Source organism: Schistocerca cancellata, chromosome 1, assembly GCF_023864275.1.
Source record: "Schistocerca cancellata isolate TAMUIC-IGC-003103 chromosome 1, iqSchCanc2.1, whole genome shotgun sequence".
Classification (NCBI taxonomy): Eukaryota; Metazoa; Arthropoda; class Insecta; order Orthoptera; family Acrididae; genus Schistocerca; species Schistocerca cancellata.
This window is the reverse complement of record NC_064626.1, coordinates 1,003,867,440-1,003,887,230: the sequence shown is the minus strand read 5'-3', so window position 1 is coordinate 1,003,887,230 and position 19,791 is coordinate 1,003,867,440.

The window sequence follows — 19,791 nt, the reverse complement described above, 5'->3', positions numbered from 1 at the left end:
TTTTGACAAAGTTTACAAATAGACAAGACTCTTCGAATTCTCTTTTCCATATTGTTAAAATAACAAGTCGTTCGAAGAATATGATAACATTTTCGTGGGCCAAAATGTGCGTAGCTGAAATGAATGTACCAAATGAGCTTATTAACAAAATCGTCTGGAATGCAAAGTACCCATAGCTTGTCATCAACAGTGCAGCGTTTGAAGAGTATGTTGTTTCTAACCAGGTAATAATGCCGAATCTGAGTGTGTGTCTTTTCATGCCATTTACTTTTGATATCTTTCCAAATCGGATCTTTATCTTGTTCATGAGCAATGTCCTTTAAAGATGTGGTGATGAAGTTTTCAAAGGCGACTTTCTGAATGTAAAGAATACTGAAATTTTTCTCGAGGTTGCCTTCTGTGTTACTTTTCTCAAGCCCAGCCGGTGCGCGTGACAGCGCGTCCGCAACAATGTTCTCCTTGCCGGGAATGTAGACTATTGTGAAGCGGAATTCTTGCAGAAACAATGCCCAACGTTTTAACCTATCATGATTTAATTTTGAAGACATAAGAAATTGTAATGCACGATGATCACTGTATACTTTTACGTGCTTACCAGAAAGAAAGAAACGGAATTTGTTAAATGCCCAAACGATAGCTAAAGCTTCTAATTCAGTAACGGAATAATTTTTTTCAGATTTTGTTAGCACTCGGCTAGCAAAAGCAATGGTTTTCTGAACAGTAATGTCATCTTCTATGGCTTCTTGAAATAAATGGGCACCAAGACCAACTTTGGAAGAATCAGTGCTAAGGCAGAAATCTTGTGACAGATCTGGATGAGCTAGTATTGGAGCGTGAAGTAACGCTTCTTTCAAAGAATTGAATTCCAACTGTGCTTGTTCGTCCCAGTTCCAAATAGTATTTTTTCCAGTGAGAGAACAAAGTTTTGGTGTAACTAGAATTTGCATATTCAGAAAACGACGGTAAAAATTTACGAGACCTAGAAAACTGCGGACTTGTTTTTTTGTGGATGGAACTGGAATGGCTCTGATTGCTTCTAACTTTTCTGGATCCGGCTGAATGCCTTCAGAAGAAATAATATGTCCCAAAAACTTCACCTTTGACCTACCGAATTCTGACTTTTCCAAGTTAACTGTAATTCCAGATTCTGCAAAAATACGTAACAAACTGTTGAGGATGCGGTTATGTTGTTCCCATGAAGCTTCTGCTATTAGAATATCGTCCACATATAAAGTGATGTGACGTTTTAAGAACTCAGGTAATATGGAATTTAGCCCCCGAATGAATGCCGCTGAAGAAATGTTCAAACCAAAAGGAAGTTTCCGAAACTGATAACAAACGCCGAAACAAAGGAAAGCTGTGTATTTTCTGCATTCTGGATGAAGTTCGATCTGATAAAAGCTGGATCTGAGATCAATGGAAGATAACACTTTTACACCATTAAAATTTTGAAGAAGTTCTTCCATCGTCTGCGGCCTGTCTGTTTCAGGAATGATGATAGTATTGATTTGTCTCGAATCTAAAACAAGCCTGATCGATCCATTCTTCTTCTCAACAACATGTAATGGGTTGTTGTATGAGCTTACTGCAGGCTCAATAATGCCCTCGACAAGCATAGATTGTATTTCTGTTCTAACACGGTCCCTATAATGCGCCGGAATTACGTAAGGTCTAACACAAAATTTAGTATGCTCACGAACACGAAATTGGTATTGAAATCCCTTGATTGTTCCTGTTTTGTGAGTAAAAACTGTGGAATGTGCTTGTAAAATCTCAAAAAGGTCCTGCCTATCAGTGTCATTACAATTCTCAATTGTCTGAATTTTATTCTGAATTAACTCATTAATTTCAAATATGCCGTCGATGTCATCCCTGTCAGTACTTGCAGAGTGATTGTTGGTGTCTAGTTCCGTAGAAAATTCCGAACTGTTGTCTAACAGAACGTAAAGCCGATTAATTTCCTCATCATGGTTTGAGAGCCAGTCTTCAAATTTCAAAGCTATTGACTTACCTTCTTTCTCTAAACTTATTTCAGCATCGTGAAAGCTTAAGATTGCTTTGTATTCATTCAAAAAGTCTACTCCCAGTATAATTTCCGTCGACAATAATGGAACAATAAGGAAGTTCATAGACAAGCTGTGGCTTTGACAAAAGAATTCTAAATTGGTTTGTTGGCGTACATCTACACTTTTTCCAAAGATTGCACCTTGTAATTTAATCTTACGTAACGGAAGTGTGGGGCAATCGTTCGCTTTGTTGCATTTGCTAAAAGCTGTTTCGCTAATTACTGAAATGGGACTGCCAGAGTCAAGTACTGCCGTAAATTTTACGTCATGTACAGTAATGTGAATCACAGGATATGCAATGGTGTTATATGTTACGTCGTGTTCCTGGAGTAAGATGTCCCTAATGTCTTCCATTTTTACGTAATTACTAGCTACGGCAGCTGCGTCATCAGTTTCATAAGTACGTCTTGTGGCTGCCAGTGGTGTGAGTCATCGCCTATTGTCTCTTTGTTGGCGCGCGTCGTTATTGGGATTTGGAGACCTAACTTCTACAAATTCATCGTGACGAGAGTGCTCTGCTCTGTTTAAATCTCGCCAGTTCTGATGCAATTCAGGTCTGTCGTTACGATCATATCGTCTGTCGTCATGTCGGTAGTTTCCATAGTTTCTTTCTTGTCGGTCACATGGTGGAGAATTTCTCCTTGAATCGTAACTACGCGCTGGACCGTTGCGTCTAAAGTTATTCTGTCTCCCTTGATAATAGTTATTTTGGTTCCCATATTGTCTGTTTCTCTGATTGTCTCTGTGATAGTCATTACCGCGGAAAGGTGATCTTTCCCTGTAACTATTACTCTGCCAGTGGTTATCATATGGGTGGTGTCTGTTTTGGTCACGATTTACGTTGTAAGAATAGGTTTGTCGTGGCCATTTATTGTTTCTGTCGTCACGGAATTGAGACGGATGTGACCTGTAGTGATTGTTTTCCTGTTTTCGCATTCCGCGACTGTCTGTGTCAATTTCCAGTTCTTGTAACAGTCCCTGAAAAGCTTCAATGTCATCTTTGCAACGTCCTGCTAAAATAATATGTCTCAAATGTTCAGGCAGTTTGATTAAGCAAATGCGGATGAGTTCTGAGGGGCTTTATGGGTTTGACAGGTATTGATTCTTGTGCAACATGTCTTCAAAATATTTGACAAGACTGGAAAATTCAGATTGTTCAAAGTGTTTCATCATCATGATGCTATGTTTTACGCGGTCTTGTGTGGCTTGAGACCAATATGCTGAGAGGAAGGCATGATAAAAATCTCCTTCACTGTGACAATCGTGAATGACCGATCGCATTCTTACAGCTGGTTCATTCTCCAAATAGCCACACATAAATTCTAATCTGTGTTCTAATGACCAGTTGGGAGGAAAACAATGAGAGAATTGATGGAGCCATGCTTGTGGATGAATGTCGTTGCCAGAATTCTTAAATGTTTTGAATTTACGTGTAGTAATGAACAGCTTATAATCAAAATCATCGTGTCGGCGAGTAGCATATCGGTCATTGTTACGTCGTGTCGGCGGTTCCATCTCAAAATTCGGTGCACCTTGCCAGTTCCTTTCATAATTACCGAAATGCTCTGTGTTATTATTTTGTGGCTTTTCCGTATTTATATGTCCCTCTTCCCTTATTGGGGCGCGAGTGTCCTCTGAAATACGTAATTCTTGTATTACCTGTGTCAGCTGATCTTGTACTTCCCGCATTTCTCTTTTGTATTGCGTATTAATTTGATTCTGATTTTGTTTGAATTTTCTTATTTGTTCATACTCTTCTGTGTCCGTGAAGGCTACGGGTCTTGTGTCATTCAGATCATCATCTACCTTTGTAGATAAGTTAGTGACCTGATCCGAAAGTTCAGCTACTTTCTCCGATAGTGAACACATTTCCTCAGTGTGTTTTTCTGAACCAAGTTTCAGAGTGTCCATTTGTGTTGCAATCGAATCTACTGTGTTCTTTAAGTTGTCCTGAGTTTTTGCCAGTTGCGTAACCGAATCGGTAGATGCAACTGAGTCAATTTTAGCCCACAAGGTCTCATGATTTTCATGAACAATGGTTTGCAGCTCTTTTATGGCTGCTTCGTGATTCTGTAATGCATTTTCATGCCGCGAAAAAATAGGCTGAAAATGCTCACAAATTTGTGTTTTTACGTCATTACAGACTTTTTGACATTTCGATTCAATGTTATGTAATTCAGTAGTTAAATCTTCACGTGTTTGTTCAAGTGTGGTGTCTAACTTCCGAAGATTTTGTTCCATTGTGTCTAACTTTTGCTGTGTTTGTCTCTGGTGTTGTTCCATTGTGTCTAACTTTTGAAGATTTTGTTCCACTGTGTCTAATTTTTTAAGATTTTGTTCCATTGTGTCTAATTTTTTAAGATTTTGTTCCATTGTGTCTAACTTTTGAAGATTTTGTCCCATCTGTCTCTGATTTTGTTCCATTTGTTGCATTAATTGCAATAATAATGTATTAGTGTCTGGAATCTGTTTCTCTATGCTTTTTAGCAGTGCATTTTGACCGGCAACATTCACATTTTGACAAGCAGAAAATGTGTCTTGACTCATTTGAGAAAAAGGTGAGGACCCAAAACCTGAATCTACAGTATTTGCAAAATTGTGTCCTATCATTTCGGATTCCTGAGGCGAGCTGTTGCCGACCGATCGATCGATAATGCTTCCCTGTTCACTACCTGTTTGACTGTCTACGCCATTGTTTGACGCCCGCTCCATTTCCCTATGCACAGTTACCAAATTACTACTTTGAACATTAGTTAACTCATTACACAGTGGCGCTAACATATTGCTTTCGTCTTCACTGTCGTTTCTTAGTTTACTTTGGAGCCGAGTGTTACGTTTTTCACACGCCATTATTGAGACAATATTTCACACGATAACACACGAAAACACAATTTGAAGAGCAAAAATAAGAGAACACATTAACATAGCACTGAAAATAATGTGTAGTTAATTACAAGCGCAGCTGCGAAATACTTGTTGCAAATCTACATGCATGCCACAACTGTTTTACATTACAACAATGAAAGACTGCAACTACAAAGGAGATTCTCTCTACAATTACGCGCTAGCAATAAACAAAAGCTACACTAAATACACAAACTACAAGAAAAAATCAGAAGATTCCAGTGAGGTATCCTAGGCTAAGGGTCGACATATGAAACGTCCCCTTAGAACAATTGTACATATGAAACGTCCACTTAGAACAATTATACAAGACTGTGCTTAACCTGGCACACAATAATTTTTAGCGCAACGCAATCTGACTTTCAATAACCCCTACAAAACAATGGCCCTGACTAACTTTAACCTATACCTTTTACAAATCACTTACCTCACAAAAATCTTCGCTGCTCGAACTACTGCAATACAGCGAGTGCCACTACTGCCAGCTAAATAAAAGATTCAAACTACTGGAGGCACTAACTACTGATAGGGATAGTTAGCAAATGAAAGATATTATTAGAGAACAAACAATGTATTTACCTTAATATTCATAATTGACATCCAGTCTTACAGATTATCAAAACTCGGCCATCTCTCTCCCCACGTCCACCACTGCTGGCGGCTCACCTCCAACTGCCCAGCGCTATGCGCTGTTCGCATCCAGCTATAGCAGTTCATGACAACAATGGCAGACAACAATGCAAACTAGCCACATACTGCACACAGCACAGCCAGTGATTTTCATACAGAGTGCTATGTAGCGTTGCCAATAAAAAACATAAACAGCAAACTTACATAAAGAAAACCTAAACAGCCTACTTACACTCTGGCTCGCCTGAAAAATACCAAGTTGGTTCTCGATCTTCATCCCAGAAAACAGGATACACAAACAGATAGTTTGTCTTCATGACCTTATACAGCCAATCGGATGCCATCCTGTGGGTAAGATAGTGGGAATCTCGCCAGTTCTCGACAGTCAGTCTTAAGCTCCTCACGTCGGTGATGGAGGCGATCATCGAAAGCTTGCAATATTTCAGAATTTGAGGAGGCAAGTGAACCGAGAACTATTTATGCAAGTACTCCATCGCAAAAACGTTCGTAGCCAGATAGTATACGATACCACATAAAAAAGTTTATATGATTGATAGACATATGACACACACGATTCTCTTATCGAACGTTAACTAAGGACGTGGGCGACAGAAAGAGGATTAGCCCAAATATTAAAATAAGAAAATTGAAGTAAGGAAGATAACCTCGGCCCCCTGGGACAACACTAGTAAGATCCCTATTGTTATAACGTTGGTTAATATTGGAAACGTTTTCGTTTCTTTCTTTCGATGTTTTTTTCTAATGTTTAAATATTTTTAATGTTTTTCTTTTAGCGCTAATGAAAATTAGCGTTTAACCTGTTAGATTAAAATGCCTATGCAGTCGATTAGTGTCACACATGACTCGTTTAGTCGATTAATGACTGATTTTTGTTGAATTTCCAGTTGCCTTCACACTAGTAAAAAAGGTAGTGAGATATTTAGGCTAAAATACCCCTGTCTTAAATGAAGAGTATATAGTATAATAAGCTGAAGGTTTGAAAGTAGATAAAATACATTTTAACAATACTTTGAGGTACTGTATCATCTGATTAGTCAGCAGAACTTGATATGCTAATACAGAAATATGGTTCACAATTTCCCAATTATCTTCTTCACCTATGGAAAGCGTTTCGTCACCAAAATCGATGATATAATTAAAGAAAAAGAGGCAGTGGGAAAGCTACAGATCAGTAATAGCCGGTAATTGATTAACTCCGAATACATTGAAAAATAAGAGACAAATGCGATATAGTCCTGTCACAATATTTTTCGAGTCCACTCATAATTCTGAGTGACTTAGTAAGCTGTCACATTCCTTTAGGACGCGTAATAAAATAGAACATATATCAAGAGACAATGGAAACTAAACAAATAAAGCGTTCAGTCCCTAGAGAGAGCAAGAATTTCTGAACCGAGATGAATTAAGAAAAGGGAAAATGTCGGCCATGTGTTCCGATATACGATCACAAAGACAAGGGTGGTACGATGAAACTTAACGCAATACTATCGGTGGAATCACGATGCCAGATGCACATGGTGCAAACGGCGTGATTGCATGGTAGCAACCAACGTAGTTGCATCAAGCGTACTATCGAAAAATATGCTAATCACGCCAGACTGCCTTCACACAAGGCTGCTCCCAAAATAATGGAAGGCAACGTATGTGACTGGTAACAGTAAGCTTGTTATTGCATTAGACAACGTAAATGTATCAAAACGGCAGTAACTTCCACACTACTATTCTGCCTAAATTACAAAATCTGCTCCCATGTGGCCAAAAAGCGTGTAATAGGGTTTTTGACCCATGTGATAATGATTTTTATATCAAACATGAAAAATTGTATATGATAGATCTAATATGGCAAAAAGAATCTGGATAAATTAATGAAGTGTAAAAAATAACGTTTTCGGTGAACATTTATAATTTTAATCGTAAACTTCATTACGGAACTACCTATATTACTATCTTTATTGCAGAAAATATCTATAAGTAACAAAAATTGAAAGTTTTGTAAGTCTTCTTAATCTTCCTCCTCTAGTGCTTCTTATTCTTTATTTTCGTTTTCGTCCTCATCTTCTCCCTCACCACCATTTGTATCCTATTCACCACCTTCAGTATATGATGCCTCATAATCCACTGTAGCAGGAACCAAGCGAGCAACAGCTTCCCACTACAAAGTTTTCACTTCCTCGGAGATGGTTTCTGCAAAGGAGAAATATAGGGATCGGTTGTTGCCAGAAGTATCCGGAACACATCCTCGATATTTTTCACAGGACAACACTTTCGGACAAAGCTTTAACGATGTTACCATAATAACAAGTTGTTTGTTGATTCCTGCTCATCATCCGGCAGCTGACCGGTTGGTAAAATTGTAGTAATTATACTTTTATTTTGTAGTAGCTTATTTGCGATGTTATGGAAATAACAATTGGATGATTATGTTTGTATATGTTCTTTATTCGTATTTTATTAAAGTGTTCAGTTCCATTTTCTTAGTGTAAATAACGGCATTTTGCAACTGTCGCTTACAAAATGGCTCAAAGCCGGAGTTGTGGCTAGTACCTGGATTTTAAGGATGCTTCGCAAGGACGATAGCACATACTCAAGGATGGAATGAAATAGAAGGTGGAATGTCATGGAATCTGAGACTGCCTTATTTTTCGCTCACGTTTTACAATTTCATTGCTCGTATTCCGGTAAGAATTTAATTAACAATAACCAATTGTTAATTAATGATTAAAGAATGAAGTAAATGTTCGTAATTAATTACGTAACTTCTGAAACAGGCTCCATTTAAAAAATTTTTGGCTGATTTCGGTCAACAAAAATATTCCATCCGAACGAGGCAGTACTTTTCCAGCCAGGCTAGTAGGCACGCGGCTCATAAGTGAACGCCGCATTGGACCAGATATCCAACCTTCGGAAAAAATAGCTGGCTGCTTCTAAAACCGGGATTCAATACTATCAACATTACTCTAGCGACCCTGTTAAACGAAACTTCTTAACTCTCAACTTTTTTTTTGTCTGTGGTCACTTTTCCAGGTTTCTGGACCACTGTGCGGCGGCCCCGTCACTGGCGGCCATGTGGGTGACCTGTCTTGGCGCCAATTTTCAGAACGTGAGAGGAATAGGAGACCTTCCTCGTCGGCATGCCTCCTACTTTAATTCTAACATAACTTTACGTATTTTCGCTATCTTACGTGCCTTCTGAATTAATTTCATGGTGATTGTGAAAATTGCCCCTGCCAGTCAGTGCTCCTGCTCGTAGGTAAGCCATCGATAGTGTCAGTTGCCCATAGGAAATTAATCTTATTACATAAAACGGCTAACTTAGTTTATCGAATTTTTAATTAATTTGCTATGTCCACAGTTACTATCAGTGAACTAGGAACTTTGCAAGCTACTCGAATATGTGACTGAAAATACGAAATTAAATTTATACTTTGCCTCCACCAATCGGTGGTGCTCCATGCAGGTAGGCCAGCGGCGCTGTCCGTTGGCCACAGAAAATTGATCTTTTTGCATAAAGTGATTTAGTTTAACGACTTTTTAATTAATTGGTAATCTGGTGTACAGGTACTCACAACGAATTCGAACTTTTATAAGCAACTCGATTCTGTGACAGATTACGAAGATAATGTTACTTAATTGCCTTCTGTTTGAAAGGGACTAGACTGGACAGCCGTTATGGTTTTACTACGTGCGTTGTATGCCTTTGAAAGGTTTCTATGTCACATGACTTCGTTATCTTGTTTTGCTGGAAATACTTTTCGCATCTAATTTCTCATTCTCCTATTCAGACCTTTACCAGCAAAAAGAAAATACATTTATTATGAAGAGTCGTTCGAATGTATTATTTGTTTCTCCTCCAAGTTTCACCTGCACCAAACGCAAACAAGGTACAACGCATTTCCTCAAATAAAGCTTGAAGTGTTGCGTGCAGCGGAATCAGTCAAGTTTTCGTGTCACCTAGCGGATCAGAGTAAGTGAGGTATATCGCACCAGCCAGGTATTTTATCTACTGCAGCGCTATCTAGTTCACAAATACTTCAACGTAAAACAATACTGCGAATGTTTGTCATGGATGTGGGAAGAGTGAGGATGAATTGTGTCTGCAGGCAGGGACAGTGAAATAATTAGGGGGTGTGGTTCACTAATTGAATTCCTGTGATTAAGACGTAAAGTCACCTCATATTTGAAGAGAGACAGGAAAAGATTCTGGAAGCTACGGGAAAGATGGGTAACTATAAGAAATCTTATTGTTTATTTATTTAGTTATTTATTTTCTAGTGTACCTGACCTATAGAGCGTGGAAAGTACGTATGTGTTCGATGTTCTGATTCTGGGTTGTGCTAAATGCTGGTGCAATGATCTTACTCTAGGCACTTCGTGTCAGAATGCATCGTAAGGGATCTCGTGTTGGTGCGGTATATTTGAGATGTGGTCAGGAACACTGAAGGTATGTGCCACAACAATGACCCAACCTTTCGTTGGGTTGGTGGCACATGTTAGCTCGAATCATTTGTTTCTCACCAGAGTATGGAGAAAAAAGACTGTTGAGAAATTAACCAGGATTGATCACCTCTGATCAGTCTCGAATTAGAAGTGCTACAATCCTTGCCTTGTGCCTGAGTTGCGGTATGCCGTAGATTGCGTTGCGCTCAGGTAGCTGTGCCTGGTGTTGTTCTGTCTAAAGTTACATAATTAGGCGTCCCTGTCCCAGTGCCAACCCAGAAGTAAGTGTGCATTTTATACGGAAAATAATGAACTTGCAATGACGGCTCACTGAAAAGAAAACGTCAGTTAAGTAAATGACTCTTCAAACATAACTACCATAAAACCGAGTGTCTGAAGGCACTGCAAGCTTAATAACGCTCTGTTCCAAATGTAGAGACAGTTACCATCTCGGTTTGCGCTCTTCAATGTTCTTACTGGGACGAGTTGGTGCTTCATTACTAATGGACAGAAGTGAATTGTCCACCAGTCATGAATCCTGTTGCACTGCTATCGTTGTTTCTTCTCTCATTTATTTTCCCTGGCCTTTCTTTTTCTTTATTTGGACTGCCAACTATGTAGGTTCTAAATAAAATTCATTTAGAGTTGACTAACTGGGACAAGTTAACATTTGTGACGGACGGTACTGTTTTTTGATTTTCCGCTATCTGAGTTCAACAATTTATTTAATCGTATGGCTAGGGTTCCCCGTCGGGCAGGCAATTCGCCGGATGCCTGTCTTTCTATTTGACGCCACTTGGGCGACCTGCAATCGATGAGCATGATGATGATGACAGCACAACACCCAGTCCGTGGACGGAGAAAATTGCCCGACCCAGCCGGTAATCGAACTCGGGCCCAGAGGATTGACAATCTGTCACGCTGACCATTCAGCTACCGGGGGTGGACGTGAGTACAACTCAATGAGCAGCTCAAAGGTTTATTCTGTCACGAGATGGTACTCTTTAATTAACGGTGCGTATTCTCTAAGTAGCGTAAGAGAATCCATTCTCATTTACAACACTGAGGAGGGTAAGCCAGGCCTCTTTTCGCACCACTAAAGAATATCTGCAGAGTTTGAAACAAATGGATCACGTTTGTGATCACGTAACGATATGAAACTTTGACGCATCCTGTGAGTCGTGCTTGGATGGAGTAATTGCTAGTGTACTGCCCAGGAGAAGGTGGAGGCTTTCCGGTTAGATTTTCAGGTCGTCAGTTAAAAGCTCATGATCACTATAGGCTTAGTCAGAAACGTTGTCACCTGAAACCAAAAGCAAGAATGCATCTCTGCCTTCTCGTCTAGCTACAGCAAATCTGAGATTACCAAATAGATTGTTTATTCGAAAGTTTGTCACGTTAGGCCATACCCTTCTCCATGTTCCACATCTCGTTTACGACTGGAAGTGTTATAAAGTGGATCACTTCGCCAATATTTTCTCCCAGAATCTGTGCGCTCATACATGGGCACAGCGCTAATGGTAATAAAAGTTTATAGCTCCCAATGGTCCCAGGATTTTGGGCGCTTCGCCAGCTCTGCGTAGCTATTGTTCTGTACCTCAGGTACACCGGGGTGCAATAACCGTCCCATTAAGATGATTAGTCGTAGCTGTGCAGAAATTTCTGCCTTCCTTTTTTCTGAGCTTTCTCAGGTACAGCCATTACATGATTTGTAGTCCATGCAAATGGTGGAACGTTTTCTTTCATATGGACACAGTTCATTTCCTCCTCCATACTCTTCCTGAACATCAAGAGCTCCGTCTTTCATTATAGTGAACTCCTAATTTTTTTTCTTCTTCCCAGTTATACTGTTACTAAAACCAATGCTTCGAGGTTAAGCATAGCGACTTTCCATTCGTATCGAGTGTGTAGGCTAACTGTCGGTAACATATTTTGATTGTTCCGTGCACTGGAGTGAGAGGCCAAATAATGAGAAGTGGACTGCCTTACTTTTTGCGTTAAGTTTCTGACTACCTGACTGGAATATGTTAAACATTATTTGTTCACCAGCGGTTTAATAAAAATTAAGTTAACTTAAACTATGAAAATAAAGTAATACTCCACTGCTGCCCATAGCACTGTCCAGTATTAATTACAAGCACGTATTAGGCTAACAATCATAATTAATCGAGTCATTCGCTAACTTTTTCAAGTACTTCTTTATGCAGTTTCTCTGACTTTCACAAAACTTTGCATTCTAAACCATTTCTTTCAAAGATGGCCATGGTATTGAGTAAACAATTTCTATGACAACGAAACCAACACATCCTGAAAAGACGAAGTACATCTACATCTACATTTATACTCCGCAAGCCACCCAACGGTGTGTGGCGGAGGGCACTTTACGTGCCACTGTCATTACCTCCCTTTCCTGTTCCAGTCGCGTATGGTTCGAGGGAAAAACGACTGTCTGAAAGCCTCCGTGCGCGCTCTAATCTCTCTAATTTTACATTCGTGATCTCCTCGGGAGGTATAAGTAGGGGGAAGCAATATATTCGATACCTCATCCAGAAACGCACCCTCTCGAAACCTGGCGAGCAAGCTACACCGCGATGCAGAGCGCCTCTCTTGCAGAGTCTGCACCCTTGAGTTTGCTAAACATCTCCGTAACGCTATCACGGTTACCAAATAACCCTGTGACGAAACGCGCCGCTCTTCTTTGGATCTTCTCTATCTCCTCCGTCAACCCGATCTGGTACGGATCCCACACTGATGAGCAATACTCAAGTATAGGCCGAACGAGTGTTTTGTAAGCTACCTCCTTTGTTGATGGACTACATTTTCTAAGGACTCGCCCAATGAATCTCAACCTGGTACCTGCCTTACCAACAATTAATTTTATATGATCATTCCACTTCAAATCATTCCGCACGCATACTCCCAGATATTTTACAGAAGTAACTGCTACCAGTGTTTGTTCCGCTATCATATAATCATACAATAAAGGATCCTTCTTTCTATGTATTCACAGTACATTACATTTGTCTCTGTTAAGGGTCAGTTGCCACTCCCTGCACCAAGTGCCTATCCGCTGCAGATCTTCCTGCATTTCGCTACAATTTTCTAATGCTGCAACTTCTCTGTACACTACAGCATCATCCGCGAAAAGCCGCATGGAACTTCCGACACTATCTACTAGGTTATTTATATATATTGTGAAAAGCAATGGTCCCATAACACTCCCCTGTGGCACGCCAGAGGTTACTTTAACGTCTGTAGACGTCTCTCCATTGATAACAACATGCTGTGTTCTGTTTGCACGTTATACACGTTAATGCACGTGACTACTTAGCATTGAACAACGAGAAGCAAATCTAGTTGGTAGCAGAAATGATGAAAAGTATGCTAGTTAGTCAAGCAGAAGTGACGGTGAGGGAGGTGGGGGGGGGTGAAAGCTGACTTAGCTGAGACAAAGTATCCTGCTGCTTCCTGTTCACCGTAATATAGCATTTCTGCTCATACTGGAATCAACTGTTACCGTATTTTGAGCTGTTTAGTGCCAACTTTACTTTCTTGCTATGAGTTGTTAATGTCGTAGACATTATGTTATGGCTGAGGAACTGATTTTATTCTTTTAAAATTTTTCAGTTTGCAAGAAGCTTCAGAGCTGCCGTTTCACATTCCGAGCTGACAACAAGATTACACGTGTAATGCAGAACTGATACATTCTGCTACCTAGCTACAAAGCATGCGCCGGCCGTTGTGGCCGTGCGGTTCTAAGGGCTTCAGTCTGGAACCGCGTGACCGCTACGGTCGCAGGTTCGAATCCTGCCTCGGCATGGATTTGTGTGATGTCCTAAGGTTAGTTAGGTTTAAGTAGTTCTAAGTTCTAGGGGACTGATGACCACAGTTTTTAAGTCCCATAGTGCTCAGAGCCATTTGAACCATTTGAATACTTTTGATTACAGATTCAGATTAGCCTTAAAATTACGAGTCAGTTGATACAGATCACAATTATCAGGCAAGTAGCTTAAAAGTCAGTTGAATTAAATACCGATTAAATCATATCAAACGAATTTCCCCCGGGAACTAAGGACCACCGTAGGCTTGCTAAACACGGGAATTCAGGGTCTCGAAGAGATTATAATTTGCTGACGCCTGGTTTCATTAATATAGAATTTGTACAGTATGGCGTACTCCTGGAAGGGAAAGGCAGCCGTCAGTTCGAATTTCAGTACAGTCAGTTGCACACACCGCCCGTCATTTTCGTAGCAGACCCGCTATTAGACGTGTTCCGACCTGTGGGCCACAGCCACTGCTCTCAGTGGAACAAATTCATATGAGGAACATCTGTTACGTTGGTCACGGGGCTCCTTTTCTTACCGGTGAAGGTATACAGTGTCATTCGTACGCAAAACTGACGAGATACACCATCTACGGTCCAGTTAAAGTCAGTTCTTAGTTGGAGCACGTTCGTGATCATATTGAACTAGTGAGTTGCCGCCATTATGCATGAATTTGCGTTCTTCTGGCATTAGTAGCAGTCATTGATCACAATTTAATAATGATGAAGAGTGGGCTGATGTTTAAGAGACTAGTCAGAAAGAATCAATGCCCAAAGAAGTGGGATATGAAAATACTTAGGAATAAAGGGATACACTTGACTTCTCTGAGGCTATGGTGCTACACTCCTGGAAATTGAAATAAGAACACCGTGAATTCATTGTCCCAGGATGGGGAAACTTTATTGACACATTCCTGGGGTCAGATACATCACATGATCACACTGACAGAACCACAGGCACATAGACACAGGCAACAGAGCATGCACAATGTCGGCACTAGTACAGTGTATATCCACCTTTCGCAGCAATGCAGGCTGCTATTCTCCCATGGAGACGATCGTAGAGATGCTGGATGTAGTCCTGTGGAACGGCTTGCCATGCCATTTCCACCTGGCGCCTCAGTTGGACCAGCGTTCGTGCTGGACGTGCAGACCGCGTGAGACGGCGCTTCATCCAGTCCCAAACATGCTCAATGGGGGACAGATCCGGAGATCTTGCTGGCCAGGGTAGTTGACTTACACCTTCTAGAGCACGTTGGGTGGCACGGGATACATGCGGACGTGCATTGTCCTGTTGGAACAGCAAGTTCCCTTGCCGGTCTAGGAATGGTAGAACGATGGGTTCGATGACGGTTTGGATGTACCGTGCACTATTCAGTGTCCCCTCGACGATCACCAGTGGTGTACGGCCAGTGTAGGAGATCGCTCCCCACACCATGATGCCGGGTGTTGGCCCTGTGTGCCTCGGTCGTATGCAGTCCTAATTGTGGCGCTCACCTGCACGGCACCAAACACGCATACGACCATCATTGGCACCAAGGCAGAAGCGACTCTCATCGCTGAAGACGACACGTCTCCATTCGTCCCTCCATTCACGCCTGTCGCGACACCACTGGAGGCGGGCTGCACGATGTTGGGGCGTGAGCGGAAGACGGCCTAACTGTGTGCGGGACCGTAGCCCAGCTTCATGGAGACGGTTGCGAATGGTCCTCGCCGATACCCCAGGAGCAACAGTGTCCTTAATTTGCTGGGAAGTGGCGGTGCGGTCCCCTACGGCACTGCGTAGGATCCTACGGTCTTGGCGTGCATCCGTGCGTCGCTGCGGTCCGGTCCCAGGTCGACGGGCACGTGCACCTTCCGCCGACCACTGGCGACAACATCGATGTACTGTGGAGACCTCACGCCCCACGTGTTGAGCAATTCGGCGGTACGTCCACCCGGCCTCCCGCATGCCCACTATACGCCCTCGCTCAAAGTCCGTCAACTGCACATACGGTTCACGTCCACGCTGTCGCGGCATGCTACCAGTGTTAGACTGCGATGGAGCTCCGTATGCCACGGCAAACTGGCTGACACTGACGGCGGCGGTGCACAAATGCTGCGCAGCTAGCGCCATTCGACGGCCAACACCGCGGTTCCTGATATGTCCGCTGTGCCGTGCGTGTGATCATTGCTTTTACAGCCCTCTCGCAGTGTCCGGAGCAAGTATGGTGGGTCTGACACACCGGTGTCAATGTGTTCTTTCTTCCATTTCCAGGAGTGTATAATAAATAGGCCGAGTAGGCAGTTCAGTTGAGGAATGAAAATATCCATAAATAGCAATTGCTGAAGTTGGAGAAAACAGAAGTACAAGAAATGTAGCTGCGAGGAAACGATGGGTAACAGAAGAAACACTTCAGCTTATCGATTAAAGAAAGAAGTGCAAAAATGTTCAGGGAAATTCAAGAATACTGTAATAAACATCACTTAAGAATAAAATAAATAGTAAGTGCAGAGAAGCTAAGGCGAACTGGCTTCATGAAAAATGTGAAGAAGTCGAAAATGAAAGGATTGTCGGAAAGACTGATTCAGCATGATATAGAAAAGTGAAAACAACCTTTCGTGAAACTAAAATATCGATGGTAATATGAAAAGCGCAATGGAAATTCAACTGTTAAACTCAGAGTGGAATGCGGATGTATGGAGAGCGTACATTGAGGGCCTCTATGAGAGTTGGTATATTCCGATGGCGTAACAGAAGAGGAAACAGGAGTCGTTAGGAGGGAATCTAGTATTACAATTTAAAAAAGCTGTGGAAAACTTATAATCTAATGAAAGAGGAGGGATAGATGACGTTCGATAAGATTTTCTGAAATAAACGGAGGAAGTGACAAGAAAACGTCTATTCGTGTTGGTGTATGAGACTTGGCAAATGGCTCTGAGTACTATGGGACTTAACATTGGTAACGCCACGCAGCGCTCTGTATGAAAATCACTGGCTCTGTTGTGTGCAGTCTGTGGCTGGTTGGCATTGTTGTAATATTCGCTATTGTAGTGTTGGGCAGTTGGATGTGAACAGCGTGTAGCGTTCGCAGTTGGAGGTGAGCCGCCGCAGTGGTGGATGTGGGGAGAGAGATGGCAGAATTTTAAGAGCAGATGATCTGGACGTGTGTCCATCAGAGACAGTAAATTTGTAAGACTGGATGTCATGAACTGATATGTATATTATGACTTTTGAATACTATTAAGGTAAATACATTGTTTGTTCTCTATCAAAATGTTTCATTTGCTAACTATGACTACCAGTAGTTAGTGACTTCAGTAGTTAGAATCTTTTATTTAGCTGGCAGTATTGGCGCTCGCTGTATTGCAGTAGTTCGAGTAACGAAGATTTTTGTGAGATAAGTGATTCATGAAAGGTATAGGTTATTGTTAGTCAGGGCCATTCTTTTGTAGGGAATATTGAAAAGCAGGTTGCATTGCGCTAAAAATATTGTGTGTCAGTTTAGTGATGATCAGAATAAGTAAAGAGAGAAATGTCTGAGTACGTTCAGTTTAGCTCAGCTGTTTGAAAATCAAATGACGTAAGGTGTTTATCAGCACAGTAATTCATAAATTTTTCTAAGGGGAGGTTTCACAGTCCCCTAGAACTTAGAACTACTTAAACCTAACTAACCTAAGGACGTAACACACATCCATGCCCGAGGCAGGATTCGAACCTGCGACCGTAGCAGTCGCGCGGTTCTGGACTGAAGCGCCTAGAACCGCTCGGCCACCACGGACGGCTGTATTAGACTGGCGATATGCCATCAGACTTTTGGAAAAACATTATCTACACACTTCTGAAGATTGTAGGAACCGACAAATGGGAGAATTATCATAAAATCAGCTTGACAGCTAATGCTTTCAAGTTTCTGACAAGACTAACATACAGAAGAACAGAAAAGAAAACTGAGGATCTGGTAGACGACGATGAGTTTGGATTTAGGAAACATGTAGGCACCAGAGAGATAGTTTTGACGTTGCTGTTGATTACGGAAGCAAGACTGAAGAAAATTCAAGAGACGTTCATACGATTAGTCGAGTTAGAAAAAATCTTCGTCAATGTGAAATGGTCCAAGATGTTCGAAGCTCTGAGAAAAATGGGGGTAAGCTTTAGGGAAAGACGGAAATAATATAATATGTACAAGAACCAATAGGGAATAATAAGACTGAAAGACCAAGAACGAAGTTCTCGGGTTAAAAAGGGTGTATAACAGTATACAGCAAAAAAGCAATTACGAAAATGAAAGGTTCAAGATTGGGATTAAAATTCAAGACGAAAGGACATCAATGATAAGATTCGCAGATGGCATTGCTATCCTCTGTGAAAATGAAAAAGAATTACAGGATGTGTTAAATGGAAAGAAAAGTCTAATGAGTACAGAATATGTATTGTAAGTAAACCAAAGGGAGACGAAAGTAATGAGAAGTACCAGAAATGAGGATACCGAGAAGCTTGACACCAGAATCGTTGACCACGAGGTAGATGAAGTTAAGAAATTATGATACCAAGGCAGCAAAACAGCCCATAACGGACAGAGCACGGAAGACATATAAAAGCAGCACAACACTGGCAAAAAGTACATTTCTGGCCAAGAGAAGTGTGCTAGTATTAGACATTGGCCTTAATTTCGGGAAGAAATTTCTGAGAATGTACGTCTGTAGCACAGCATTGTACGGTAGTGAAACAACGACTGTAGGAAAACCAGAAAAGAAGGGAATTAAAGTAATTGATGTGGTGTTACAGAATAAGTTAAGAATGAGAATCGACGACGAATGGAATATATGGAAAGTAATGATAAGAAGAAGGGATAATATGATAGGACATCTGTTAAGATATCAAAGAATAACTTCCATGATACTAGAGGGAGCTGTAGGGGGTAAGGGGGTAAAAGCTGTTGGAGGAGACAGAGATTGGAATACATCCAGCAGCTACTTGAGGACGTAGATTGCAAGTGCTACTCTGAGATGGAAAGGCATGGCGGGCAGCATAAAAAAAGCGTCATTCACTTGTAAGAGGCTACCTTTCATTTGATGTGTTTTTTCTGGGATAATATATGCAACATTCTATATTCCGAAATAATTGTCGTAAGGAGTGTGACCGTAATATAACTTAAATGTTTATTTGACATTACAATAGTCAAAGTACGTATTTTTTGCTATATCTAGTAAATAGGAGTTGAATTTGTTTTTGTAGTTGTCTGTGTTAAAGAGTGTAACAAACGACATCTTAATGGGAAGCAAGGGATTGGCATTTTGTAATGTGTGTACAACAATATTTTGGTTGTTATAATGCTGTATTGAGATGAAACTTCGTTTCTTTGTTATCATACCTTATCGAATACGCTGTGCTATATAATTTTAAAGCTGTAAACAATGTATGCCAATATTTTGGTTTGCATGTTAGTGTTCGGTTTGCGTTTATATTTCAACTAGAGACTAGTTTCGTTAAAACTTGACAGTGGCGCCATCTAGCGCCTGTTATTGTATATTATGTAGGTCCTGTTTTGTTTCTAGTGTTTCTATACTACGTTCATGCCCTCTAGTGACAGAATGGGTTACCAGGCAAATGGAGCAATGTTATGTTCGGAAGTTAGTAGTGTGCCAGTCCTACATGAGAGTACAGTGTGTTTTCAGATTCTTTTTTCGGAACATAAAATTATGTAGTGCATTCCACATGGAAGCTTGCTGTGCTTGATTCGCTTACGGTGACATTATATGTGTTTATCTCATGGGAGTTTGCACCATGATAATGATGAAATATACATATTTACAGCCTAATGTTTTATATTTGTAAATAACGACGTAGTTCGTCGAATCGGTGAATATAAGTCCTTTTTCTAAAGAGAAGTCTTGTGTGCTGTGACTGTACTGTAGTGTTAAATGCAA